A 14,221-nucleotide genomic window follows, 5' to 3' on the forward strand; every position below is an offset into this window, starting at 1 on the left:
TTATTTTATAGAACCAAAAAATTACTTGGTGGGATTTCTTAGTTGACTAAATGTTAATTCAACATATTTTTACTTTAAAAAAAACAAACCAGACCAAATTGCAACATTTGAGAGACATTATTTAGGTTTTAAAATAACAGAAAACAACAACATTTGCCTGAGACATTTAAAAAAAACAAAAAAGTCCACATTACAACATTTGTGGAACATGACTTTTTTGTAAAAGTATAACATAGAGGGCTTACAGGATTAATTCAATAGCAAATCTATCCCAACAATGGACAGTTGACTACAACCTCCTAAGTAAATTGTGATTATTCATATTTCAACCTGAATAGAAGAGAATGTTTGAATGGGCTTCACAAGACATTTCTCACTCACTAAAAATTCAGTTGGGTTCATAAAACTTTCCAAGGCAGTGTAAAATAATTTTTAAAAAAATGCAGAGAATTCTTTTATGGAATAAGAATAATCTAATAGCAAGCACATATTAAAAAGTAAAAATGATCTATTTTGTTTCTATGGAAAGTTTTGGGGTAGTTAAAAAAAAAAAAAAAAAAGGTTTTAATATTCTTTGCTGCGAATTTTAAAAAGCTAGTCAGCAGGCAGAGCTCTCTTTTCTCATGCCAAGCAAACACTGAGCTGATCTGTGCAGGCGGAAGTCGAGGGAATTTAAGAGTAGCCGGTGTGGTGTGTGTCGGGGACAGCAGTGTACTAGGTGTGTGTAAATCAGAGAGGGTTTGCTAGCTTTTAATATTCTTTGCTGCGTATTTTCATAAGCTAGTCAGCAGGCAGAGCTCTCTTTTCTCATGCCAAGCAAACACTGAGCTGATCTGTGCAGGCGGAAGTCGAGGGAATTTAAGAGTAGCCGGTGTGGTGTGTGTCGGGGACAGCAGTGTACTAGGTGTGTGTAAATCAGAGAGGGTTTGCTAGCCTGCGGGCGGTCCGGTTTGGGGGCAGTAGGAAGTATCTGCACTATGCATCTCGCCAGCTCACTAAGCCCTGCGAGTATTCATTCAGTTCTGATCCAAGGAAAACAGATTACAGATCTTGTTATCTTTCTCTGCCTGCCACAATTATTCCCCCTGTGCTATCAGAGGTAAAATCATCCCTTTTGACACACACTTTGCCCTCGATGGGCACTCAAAATAACATAGCAATGCAAACCAGACCAACGTGCTGGAAAAAATGGAAGGGGTGTGAAAAAGAACAGACAGATGTAAAAATAAAAGGGCACGGGAATGAACGGAGACCTGGAGAAAGTGAAAGAGACGGGAGAATGGAAGAACAAAGGTGAGGCTGAAATTAATGGCTCTTTTACACAGAGAATGGTGACAAAGACAATGGCAATGAAAAAGAGGATGTACCTAAATGGTTGAAGATAATAGGCAGCTTTTGCGTAGGCTGAACTAGTAACGTGTGTGCGCGGACCTTCGGCCAACCACTGATAAAACTCCAGCTGAGGGCTGCAGGGGTCTGATTTCATTCATCCAAGGCTGGTAGCTGAGAGTTGATGAGTTCGGCTCACAGGTCGGCATGGATAGTCTTTCTGTGGCGAGATTTGCACTGTTTTTCTTGGTCTGAAGCAGCATCTCATTGGCCCCGTGCAGCAGGTTATCTGTAGCAGTGAATCACTGTCCTTCAGATTATCACTTCAAAACTCACTTCTCCATGAAGACTTTGATGTGGATTTGCTTTTTTGCTGCAGTATAGAGGCCAGGGAAGTACAGCGAGGCTATAGAATGGCCCACATTGCCTGCATGAGTGCTACGGCTTAAGGTGTCAGCGTTTGCACATTCCAGTTCTAGAGGGGATTTAAACACATTTAATATCTCAGTTGGTTCTCAAAGAAATTGAGATTTTCTCAGATATGTCTCCTGAGAAAAACACCCTGGTTTTCACACAATTGTCTTCACTAGATTTTAACATTCAAAGCTCAGATTTATCAAGATACCAAAATCTACAATCAAAAGTCAGATATTTCTATATGAACTCAAACTCTTTTCATTAAATTATTTCCAGTTTCCTCAAAATGCCTTGGTAATCACACAATTGTCTTCAAATTGTCTTCACAATTTTTCAAATATTTGATTAATCAAGATACTCTACAATCAAACGTCAGATTTCTATATGAACTCTACATGCTACTGTAACGAATCAGTCCACTGAAGGCGAGCGTAGTGAGAACCCAAGTGCAGTTTTATTCAAACAAGGTGAAATCCAAAATCCAAAATCCAAACATAATCCAAACAAGATACACAGACTTGACGAGGCATGAACAGATTTGACGAGGCACAAACCGACTAGACTCACCGACAGCGGGTTACAACTTCAATACACGACAAAAGACAATGGCAACATGAGGGCTACTTATAGCAGACAATGAGGGTCACATGACAAGAACAAACCAATGGGAAACAAGACACATGACTAGGACAACCAATCAGAACATGACACATACACAAGGCAGAGATACATGAGGGCAAGGGAAGCATGACACTGACAGCATGAAACTACTACAAAATAAAAGACATGGAAAACATGAACATGAAACAAAACCCAAACACCAAATCCCACATTACAGCTACATGTCAACCATTTTTATTTCTCTTAAAGATTTTAAGGGAAACATCTAAGTTGATCCATAAATAAAACAGCAGTAATTCACCTACAAAAAAGTACAAAAGTACTAAAGTATAAAAGTACAACCTTTGCAAATAAAAATTCCTCTAGGCTAGGGTGACCATATGTGCCATTTTCCCAGGACGCGTCCTGGCCAGGATTTCTATATTGCCTAAAATATCTAGGTTTTGGCTTTGTTTGCGTGTGCAGACCGATCGGTGTATGACATCCAAGTACCATACGATCCCACCTTCTCACACGCCATGATTGGTCCATTATGTACAATGCTTGCATGTTATTGGTCAAACTACTTTTCGATCATTACCTTCAGCAAGCATGAAAACAGGAAAACAAAGCCAAAACAAATCCTGGCCAGGACGCGTCCTGGGAAAATGGCACGTATGGTCACCCTACTCTAGGCTAACCGCTAGGCCATGACTCCAACCATGCTGTTGTTTCCTTGAGAAAATCTGAATAATTTTAGCACTGCTGAGATTTTCCTCAGTTGTGCTGCTCTATATCTATGCTGTTTGTTTGTTGTTTAGATCAACTTTAGCAGGAACCTTATTTGTATTCGCTGTGCATACATTCATTAACGCACTGCGTCGAGCTTCAATCAGTCATGTGTGGCCTGGTGTCTGTGTATGTGGTGCATGTGTGTGGATGTAAGCATTGACTAATGCAAAGGAGAGTTGTGACAATAACGATTAGAGCCGACCCTGTCCCTAATGTATCTCCCACACAGAGTGAATATAGAATTAGGAACAGTCTTGAAACACTGCAGACAATGTCCAGTGTTTCAATGAGCACAAAACATAACAGATTCCTTCATTCCTATCTATCTATCTATCTATCTATCTAAGTAAGATTAAGGTTGGTGATATATATATATATTACTGTTCTTGAAAGACGTTTTTTATGCACACCAGGTCTGCATTTATTTGATCAAAACAAAAACAGTAATATTATGAAATATCATTACATTTAAAAACATCTGTGTTCTATTTCAGTATTTTAAAATGTAATTTAATCCTGTGATGGGATTAAAGCCACTACTCCAGTCTTCAGTGTCACATGATCCTTTAGAAAATAATTATATTATTAATATATAATTTAAAATATTATTAAAATATCATTCTTACTGAATGATAGTGTTTGTATTATATAATATACACACACTGAAAATAAGGTTTTTTTTCAATTTTGCATATGTGAGGATGCATACGCCAGGTTAGTGTATGAGACTCTGTCTTCTATATCCAACTTGTTGTTGTTGGTAATGTATACGGTATTTTGAAGCTGAGAATATCTCGAGGTGATTCATTTCCTAGCCGAGGAGAAAAGCTATTTCAAACAGCATTATAGAGCTGGCATGTCCTAGCAGCTGCTGTCAGGAGACATCTCATGCCACCAGTGTAGCTAACGACTCCCATATCTCTGTCTTTTCAGCCCCTGTATCACCCAGTCCAAAGTCCCACTCCATTCTCCTCGCCTACAGGAATGCAATTTAGTAGCCTGCAACAAAAAGTGGATTAGGTTTGGGAAGGAAACCCTATGTCTGTACTGGCACTTTAAGCTTGATTTTCTGCCTGATTGCAGCTCTCTGAATGAACCAATGATTGAATGAATGTTTCAGAGACAGATTGGAGGGAAAGAAAGAGAGTAACATTTACATTTCATGATCTAAATGGAAGAATTGCAGGCGTAAGCACAAAAAAAAAATACTGATAAAACAGTAGTGAAATCAGGAGCAGATTTTTGGACGCCTAGCTCATCCCAACCATATGGTTTAAGATTTTCAGTCGACTGCAGAATGTTCAATAAAACTATTTTTTATCCGCTACTCCTGCATAATGTGGAATCTCAGATTTATGCTTTTGTAAAGTTGTAGCAATTACCCACAACGCCTCACTCATGTCTGTCACAAACATTCAAATTGCCTTCATTTTCAAATGATTTACATAAAGTGGGATCGATATCCCTGAACGCATGGAGATGACAAGCAAATCGCGCTCCTCGCTGCAATACCAAACCTCATGCTCTTCCCATAATGCAGCGCAGCTTTTGCATACTGTCCCAGCCCCAGGCTGTGTGCAAACAAACAGACATAAAAATACACTCGGAGACATTCCAAAACAGCTGCACCATATGAGTCTGGACTGGACCGCTGTGAGGCTGAAAGGCAGCCCTTTGGGTGCGGAGTGCATCAGAGAGATACAAAGGGGGTGGCTGCTTTGAAGAGCTGATCTCTTTAACCACGTTAGACACAGCGGCCTTTCATTCTGCCCATTTTATTATGACATCCTGGCACCATTATCCGCTCTCATGTCACTCTCTCCCATCTCGGCATGCGATTCGAGTGCGTTCCGCCACTCTGTGACGGATTCTCGTCTCTGTGTGTTGATCCTGATGGATCATGACCAGTGTTGGGCAAGTTACTTCCAAAATGTAATACATTATATATTACTAGTTACTGTCTTTTGAAAGTAATTAGTTACATTACAATATTACTGTCTCTGAATTGTAATGCATTACACTACTTTTGAGTTACTTTTGAGTTACTTTCATCCAAAATATCCACATAAGTATTGTAAAATGCCAAAATGTAGTTTATTGCAGCTCATTCTACACCCAGTGGAGGGTAATGTGGTAGGTCTATATAGCATAAAATATGAAATCATATTTAGATACCGGTATGTAGGTCTACATGAATGTTACGTTGTAGTTTAGGTTAAAAAACATAAGCACAAATACTTTTGTAATGCGTTACTCCCAACACTGATCATGACACGCAAGAACAACACACAATCAGCCGGGAAGAGCAGTCAAGATTGCATTATGAGCATATTTTGGGGTGGGCAAATGGAATCAAATCACTTGAGCTGCTGAGGGACAGTTTAAAACGAACCAGCCTTTCTCCCCTCTCCTTTTCGCTTGCATTGTCCCCTTTATATCACCAGATTAGTTTCTGTAAAAGGATCTCCTAATCTTCTAAGCCTGAACATCGCGGTGTGCTGGTGGGGTGTCTTTGCTGCGTGGCCAGCCGTGCCCAAATGTGTGCTGACGAGCTAAAAGAGAGCAGGGAGATGCCTTTAAAGAGCTGCCTGCATTGCCCATTCTCATTTAAATGCCCTCTGGTCCGAGCACGGCCTGGCTTTAGGGGTTCCCACGGCAACCCTGATTCTGAGCTTTTTTGGAGAAGATTTTGGAATACTTACCCTGGGTGAAGGAAAGACAGATATTTCTGCAGTTGCTCTTTTCTTCCCAGCTGGGGTTGTTTGAGATTTTGACAACTCAATGAGCTCATGGCGGGGTCCAACCGATGGGGAGATTGGCTACAGATGAGGCTGAAAAGTGGAGGCTGTCAGTGTGGATTCGTGAGTCGCCTGTCTGCTCCCACTGACATGCGACATTACTTCCACTGCAGCTACCCGCACTGACAACATCACACCGGCAATGTGACAAGAAGGATGCTTGAACGTCCATAAGCACAAACATATACCTATATATATGGACAAATACAGCCAAATCAACTGTGACTTGACTTGCCTCATGAAGACCTGCTGTGAGTTGACTTGACTCAGGGTAATCAACTGTGACTTGACTATTCGTGACAATACCAATTAAAATTAAGTAAAATCCACCTGCAAGCCGAGCACAGTGCTACTGCTGTGGATGACAGATAACTTCAGCTAAGTAATGACAAATAATACAACAGTTCATAAAAAGAAAAGTGCAGTAATTAATTAGGACCAACCCAATAATGCAGTGCATTATTTTTTAAAGTAACATTCCCCAACACTGCATATGGATTCACATACTCGCTCACACAAGCAAGGATCATCAAATACACATCAGATCAGCAAGCAGTAAAATCATTCTAAGTGCTGACAGCTGAAAGCTCTGCGCTTCTGGGATGCTCCTAAAAGAAGCTGTAAATTTGGGGCTAGGACGGGCCAAAAACTTAGTGCTGCTCTTTTATCCGGACTGATTCTGCATCTCTCACCATTTTCTCGCGCACACAAACAGACAGAAGATGCTGAGCCTTGATGACGGTACAAAGTAAAGCCATCAGCACACTAGTTCATTCAGGATTATGGGCTCATTGGCACTGGATGGGCGAATGACGTTCTGGGTGGCTCACAGGGAGAAACTTTGTAATTCCTGGGGATTTTTTTTCCCTCTATTTCTGGTTCAGAACAATATGGCACTTCAGTTGTGTTTCAATACACAATGGAATGGCCCAACATTAGGAAATCCAATCATGTGGAACATCCCCTTGCCCCTTCAGTGTGTGTCTATAGGTGGATCATTGAGACTGTATCCACAGGCCTGAATTGTATGGATGAATGGCTCTACATGAGTAGTAATTGACAGATTGATGGCACTTAAGTGATACTGACAGTGTGTATATATATGTGTGTGTGTGTGTGTGTGTATGTGTGTGCTTGTGAGAAAAGTCATGGGTCACTGGGACAAGATACCAGCTGACCAGATAAAGTGCAGTGTGTCCACATAGATCCTACCACAATGCCATGGCCTGACCTGTCTACCTCCTTTTTCCAGAACAGAAATCCAACAAAGGCAAATCAGAGAGGTCCCAGACTTAATGAACACTGTCTTCAGGACAGAATGGCCTGCTTTGTGCAAGTACACAGCAATAATTCAATGCAGCATGACCTCTGACCTCACCCCTAATGGTAGTGTAATGAGAGATGAGAGCTCATTGTTGGATCTATGTAAGATTTGGGGTTCTACACTAACACCAGAGCATACTGACAGATGGGATCTGTCAGGTACCAAACATCTATTTCTTATTCTTATCTCATGCACTACAACTTTACATTTTTCAACACAGCAGCTAAATAACCAGGACTTAATTTGTGCATTGTCCATCATGCACCATTTCACGTACTGTATACTACATATACTATATACACAGTCTATATATTTCTGTTTTATATACACTTAATATATAGAATGTATGCACACAGTCATAAATATATATGTACAGTCTCTTATCCTCACCAAGGCCGCATTCATTTGAAAAAAAAGTGGTTTAAAGTGATACATAATGATACATACTACTTTGAATAGAATTCAAAGAATCCATTATACAGAATTCTTTGAATAGAAAGTTTAAAGGGGTCATATGATGCGATTTCATTTTTTCCTTTCTCTTTAGAGTGTTACAAGCTCTTGGTGCATAAAGAAGATCTGTAAAGTTGCAAAGACTAAAGTCTCAAATCCAAAGAGATATTCTTTATAAAAGTTAAGAGTTAGCCACACCTACCTAAAACGGCTCGTTCGAACACGCCCCCACATATCTACCTCACTATGTGGGAAATTTATATGAAATGGAAATCTTTTGTATTTACTCTCTTTTGACCAATTTAACGCATCCTTGATTAATGAAATAATAATTGAATGGAAGTGTACAAAATGTATGTGTAAAATTATCATTAATATTATCATACCAATATTACATTTTATTTGTCTCACTTCACTTCTCATAATAACATAAAAGAGATCTATAATGTTAAATCTATAATGTTAGGTCTATAAAGCAAGATCTATAATGTTGCTAACACACACATGCACACACATGTGTATGTGTGTGTGTGTATATATATATATATATATATATATAAACAGATAACATTGCAAAAATAGTCCATTTTATTATTTTTTTCCACTCAACCTTGATTGATTGTATACCTTGATTCTTTCCAAGATCTCATTGCCTTTCTCTGGGGTCATTATTGATACTGCTCAAATCTTAACTGCACACTTTATCCTACATACAGCTTACATCTCTTCGTATAGAGTCGATCTATTATCTTGTTTTCCCTCCCGGGCCTGATTGCTTGGAACTAAAGTGATAGCATGTCCTGAGGAGAATTTTCACCCCTGTATTTATGTCTGTGAAAGGCTGATTACTATTGTGAGAGATGCCTCACACAGCTGCAGAAATACTTGCGCTCCTCTGAGCAGACAGCTGAAAATGAAGAGTCATTATTTACATTATGTATTTTAGACTTTTGCCTTTGCCTCACAATGCTTGTCTTTGCATCTCCCTCCCTCCCTTTCTTTCTGTCTGTCTTCCCATGTTGCTTGCTGTTTCTTCATCAAGGTATGAGTGCAGAGACTGATATCTAGTTCCAGCAAAGTACAATAACTGCAGCTTCCATCTCCCAGAGGGACAGAAAGTAATTACTGACCTCCCACTAGTCGCACGCATATATGTGTCCGTCTCCCTGCCTCGCTGTCATCAGCTGTTTTTCTATCTTCTTTTGACTGATTATGCTTAACCTTCTGATGCATGGTGCTCAAATGTAAAAAAATGTTAAAGATCCTTTATGATCTAAAATGTATGGAAACCGGTTTATGATACAGAATAATAATTATATATATAGCAACTCTTTAAAAGTACCTCATAATTCTTACTTGTTTTTCCTTGCAATTCTGAAAAAAAGCGAGAATATCAGAATTGCAAGATATAAATTCAGAATTGTGAAGATTTCAAGTCTGAGAACAAAAGTCAGAATTGTGAGATCAACTCAAGAATTGTTAAGATTTGTCAAGAATTGTTAGCTTCACAACTGCAAGATATAAACTTGCAATTCTGAGAAGTCAGAGCTGTGAGATATAAACTCACAATTGCAAGAAAGAAAGTGAGAAGTGTTAGATAAATAGTCGCAATTATCTTTTAACATTTTTTATTCAGTGGCGAAAAAAAAAAGAGGGGTCGATTCAGAAAAGTCAGAACTTTTAGATGATTTATAAATAAATATAAATTGAGACATTAACTTGGAATTGCAAGAAAAGTCAGAATTCAGAGTTTATTTCTCGCAATTCTGAGAAAAAAAATATGAATTTTGAGTTATAAATTCAGATTTGTGACAGAATCATAGAGTTAATAAGCTGACAATTTGACCATCTATATGCTTTTGTACTCATAAAAATTCACTTTTAGCAGATAAACACATTTAAAATGTAGGGTACAGTTCTTAAGCATATTCCAAAATATGTGAAAAAATATTTATTTATTTATTAGCTTGAATAGTAAACTTTTAAAATAGGTTTTAATGAGCTGATTTTTTTCTGTATCAAAGGTCTATCTTGTCACTGTCTGCGTGTGTCTCCTGAGCCCGTCCCAGCAAACACCCCTCCCAACCCACTATGATGTGTCACTTCAGTCATCTGAGCCATCTGTTTATTGCCGTCCTCAATTACCTCTGGATTTGTGTGTGTATTTGCATGTGTGTGTGTGTGAGAAAGAGAGTGAGTATCATCGTATAGCAGGCGTTCGAATATTTATACCGAGCTGAGTGGTAACTGTACGCAGCTGTGGATCTTTTTTTTTGTTATGAGGTGATTGGCTTACACTGTTGCAGCATCCTCTGCTGATATTGAGGGGAGTTTTTTGTTGTGTTATTGTTTGGCAAGGACGTTCTTTGTATATGGTCCCTGGAGTGTGAACGCGGCACAGAGGATGGCATTTCACACCAGTGGTTGCTTCGGTTGAATTCGGTGGATTTCTGAAAGAAAGAAAGAAAGAAAGAAAGAAAGAAAGAAAAGAAAGATAGAAAGAATATAAGAGTAGTCACAAATGCAAAATTGTAGTAGTCAGTACCAGTAGCCTACCAGTGAAATTTCACAATTACTGATATCAATTTAGATACATTTACATCTGTGCAATTGGCAGTCACTTTTATCCAAAGGAATATATTTCATCAGTTCATCCATTCCCTGGGAATCACATTGGCGTTTCTAGTGCCACACTCTATACTGTTTGAGCTACTAGAGAGATACAGCAGAAAAAAAAGCGAATATACTACTGAACACTTTCTTAATTTATTATTATTATTATTTTTTTTTTCATTTATTATGTTGTATTTATTATTATTTTGTATTTCATTTATAACGGCAGTAGATCTTTTCTTCTATATTGTGAAGTTCATCTGAGTGAAGTGGATTACCGAGAAATAAAAATGTAGGGTAGGGACTTGGTTCTACCCATTGATTGTTGATTGGATGAAAGCAAGATTGAAGGCGATTGTAAGAAAGAGGCGGGGTTTAAGAGGACTACTGTAAATAGTTGAAGTCTGGCATACATCACCAGAGAGTTGTTTGTTGTTTCAGCAGACCAAGTATGAAATGCATGGATGAATCATTCACAAGAAGATCGGTATGAAGCATTTCAAAAATTTCCATTTGTGCCAACTTTAATACGTGAAATATTACTAGAAATGTTACCACATAAAGTTAAAACAATATGTTGCCTTCAAGTATTTCTCAACTGTGTGAACATTAATTTTAAATATTATTCCAGCGAACATGCAATAAAAAGAACAGAATTAAATTAAAAGCAGTGAGTAATTTTCTACTTTTTTTCAATAAGGTTCTTGAATTAATATTAATGACATAATAGACAGTGGCAGGTCTATTTGGCAGCATTTACAATGAGCACTGTCCAATACACACATCTATGTCTCGTCTGTTTACAATAAGACATAACTGACAACATTGACCATGGCAAGACAAGCATTTGATGCATGTAGATGCACATTGTGAGGTGCGATTGCTCATCAGATTGTGTGCACATACATATTAGAGTGTTCTGAAGTAGCACTGTAGTATGCATTACTAGAAATTCTATTTTTTTTTTTTTTTTAGTATCAAGCTGGCCTAGACACTTCACAGCAAGACAGACAGAATGAGAGGGAGAAGAAGAGAAAGAATAATGGAGAGAAGTTCATCTGCAATTGTTTCAGTGCTTTCATTATGGGTAATAACCGTCCCTGCACTATTGATCAGACAAATTTGTCTGCGGGGCTTTTCTGACGCCCCTGTACACGTCACTCTTTCCTACTCTTACTCCTCATGCAGCAAAGCATTAAAAAGCCATTAAACTGTACTCATCTCACGCAATGAATAGACAGAGACACAGAGAATGAAAGAGGCAGATACAGAGAAATGCACTTCAAAAGTCAATTCAAGTGATTTATAAGCTCCGTTTTGATCACTCACTTCTTCCACCCTCTGGTTCTCAAGGACATGGCCACACTCTGATAGAAAAACAACTCAATAATGAAATAAAAAGTGTGGAAAGATAGATAGTCATTGAGGGAGAGATGCATTTGGCTGAAGGCACACAGTCCACTTAGTCCTCAACTCAACTTTTAAAAACAGTCCCAAAACAAGCATGCAGTGGACAAGAATGACAAAATGGAAGATTACTGTAATGGGTTTATAGGTTTTTGAAGCCACCATCGTCTTCAAATATGTTCTTGGTTGCCACTGAAATCCATTAGGCCTGTTGGAGTAACATTACATTTTGTCATGGCTGCTGTCCCTTCAAAACACACCACAGAGTCACAGAATCACATTTCTCCCTAATCTAATCCCCTGACAACACTAGACTAAAAAGCAGGCCAGCGGGACTATAAGAGGGTGAGAACAACAAGGTTTTTGATTGTTAAAACGAGGGAATGAATGCAATGTTATGAATATGATAGCATCTCAACGGAGCACTTCATCCTGACAGCAGGCTTAGCGTCGGTCTGTGATGATAGTCAAATCCCCGTGTCGGCATGTCTAGAGAGGGAACACCGGGCTACAGGTGTTGAGTAGAGACATGGGAAGAGTGAAAGGGTGTTTGTATGTGTGTAAGAGTGATAGCAGGTATTAGCACAGAGGCTGCTTGCTAAGCCCCTGTGGCGATGACTGGATGGAACGCTTTATCACAGGTGTGTCTGAACTTTGATGGCAACGCAGGTGAACCAAACACACACACATACAAGTAGTGAACTTATGGCGCTTTTCCACTGCGTGGTACGACTCGGCTCGGTACGGCTCATTACGGCATGGCACGGTTCGGCTCGGCACGGTTTGCGTTTCCACTGCAGTTCAGTACCGCTTTAGAGTGGGCGGGGTTTTTTCCATACCAGGTACTGTACCCAGTGGAAACCCCCCCAAAAGTGAACCGTACCAAGTCGTACCGTGCCGTACCATGCAGTGGAAAAGTGCCATTACACTTATGAGGACCTCCCATCAGGGGCATCGCTAGACCCTTTTATCTGGGGCATGTGCCGCTGTGAAATATTGTTGTGCCCCAGTAAAATATTACTGGAAAATCTATGTCTGACTATACTGCTCAGAGAATATATTTTTATGATAATATTTTAATAATCATGTTGTGTGTTTTCCATCTGCCGCTTAGAATCATAACGATGGCAGATTCACAAATAAATCACACTTTTGATCCAATCTGACAAATGGATCAGATTATTCATTTTGATTCATTGAGATAGTTTAAGCACTCCTCTCATTTTTTTACACAGTTTTCAATGATTTTTCACACTGAAATAGTAGCATGACAGTATCCAAAAAAACAAATAAATAAATAAAATATTGGGACATTTTTTTTGATGGAGGCTTGTACCCCAGTACTGATGAAATGTGATGATGTCAGTCAGTGGTGGAAAAATTACTCTCTAAATAAGTGAATAATTCAGTCAATTGATTTGATCAAAAACACTGATTCATTCAGGAACAAAACAAGTGATGTCTTTATGAGTGAGTCATTGATTAACTTATTGAAGCGATTAGTTTAAAAACTGAAACTAATCTGTCCACTTAGTCCTTTTAAAACAAGCATGCAGTGGACAAGAATAACAAAATGGAAGATTAATGGGCTTATAGATTTTTAAAGCCAGCCTGTTGTAGTAACACATCAAATAAGTGACTTGCTGTGTCTGAAATTGCACACTCTTTGAGTAGGGACTTCTTTTGAAGGATTACTTTACACCTGTTAAAAAATATATTTTATATAGTCTGAATTTTAGTATATAGTATGAATGTGTGTAGAGTGTAATCCGAATGCACTACATTTGTTATGATGTCACTGTCATGTGACTTACTTTTACTGGTATTCACAAATTCTCTCTCACCTACTGTTTTGTGAATACTGTGAATTCTGACATACTACTTTTTTTGTAAACTGATTTTTTTTTTGCCTACTGTATGTAGTAGGGAAGTATGCATATTTGGATGCAGCCACTGTCTTTAGCAGTGAGTCATTGAATCATTTACTCAAGTGATTAGTTCAAAAACAGTAGGTACGTTTACATGGACACTTTTTGCTTGCATCGGAATGAATTCATTCTGATTGACGAATCCGAACGTAGTGTTTACATGAACGCTAAATAAAGGGATCGGGTTGATATGCGCGTTTATATGTCACAAGCTTCTGATCGGATTTACTCTTTTGACATGTGCACACTGCATGAATATACAGTTTCCCACTGTTGTCGCATACTGTTTTAAAAAGCACACGTGATATTTATCTACTTCGGGTCCTAATTAGGCGACGACCAGCACATGAACTGTTGTGCTGTGCTGCTTACTTTATAAAGCAGTAAAAGTGCCCCTTCCTGCACCCAAAACCAGTCGTCTGTTGATGAGAGTCTTAAACAAGGACTGGTGGGACGTTGTCCTGCTCCACTTCACAGACGCTGAGTGAAAGGGGAGTTTTATAATGACGGGACACTCATTTATGACACTTTATTCACCAGGAAGAACAGCTCGTTCCGCG

At 38.8% G+C, this 14,221-nt stretch overlaps 2 long non-coding RNA genes across 2 annotated transcripts in view; both read right to left on the bottom strand.

The window, feature by feature from the left end:
- The window catches only part of LOC107706312 (uncharacterized), a 17,828-nt gene that overhangs the window by 2,965 nt on the left and 642 nt on the right, over positions 1 to 14,221 (bottom strand). The window contains exon 2 of the long non-coding RNA XR_001636143.1: positions 7,477 to 7,483. This is a non-coding gene — a long non-coding RNA (uncharacterized LOC107706312). The remainder of the gene's footprint in view (positions 1 to 7,476; positions 7,484 to 14,221) is intronic.
- On the bottom strand, positions 1,173 to 2,334 carry LOC107706311 (uncharacterized). Its single transcript, XR_001636142.1, has 3 exons — positions 2,314 to 2,334; positions 1,368 to 1,804; positions 1,173 to 1,253 (listed from the first exon to the last, which is right to left on the bottom strand). It is a non-coding gene; the product is annotated as an uncharacterized LOC107706311 (long non-coding RNA).

This window comes from Sinocyclocheilus rhinocerous, unplaced genomic scaffold (assembly GCF_001515625.1).
Source record: "Sinocyclocheilus rhinocerous isolate Xijiao unplaced genomic scaffold, SAMN03320098_v1.1 scaffold444, whole genome shotgun sequence".
NCBI lineage: Eukaryota > Metazoa > Chordata > Actinopteri > Cypriniformes > Cyprinidae > Sinocyclocheilus > Sinocyclocheilus rhinocerous.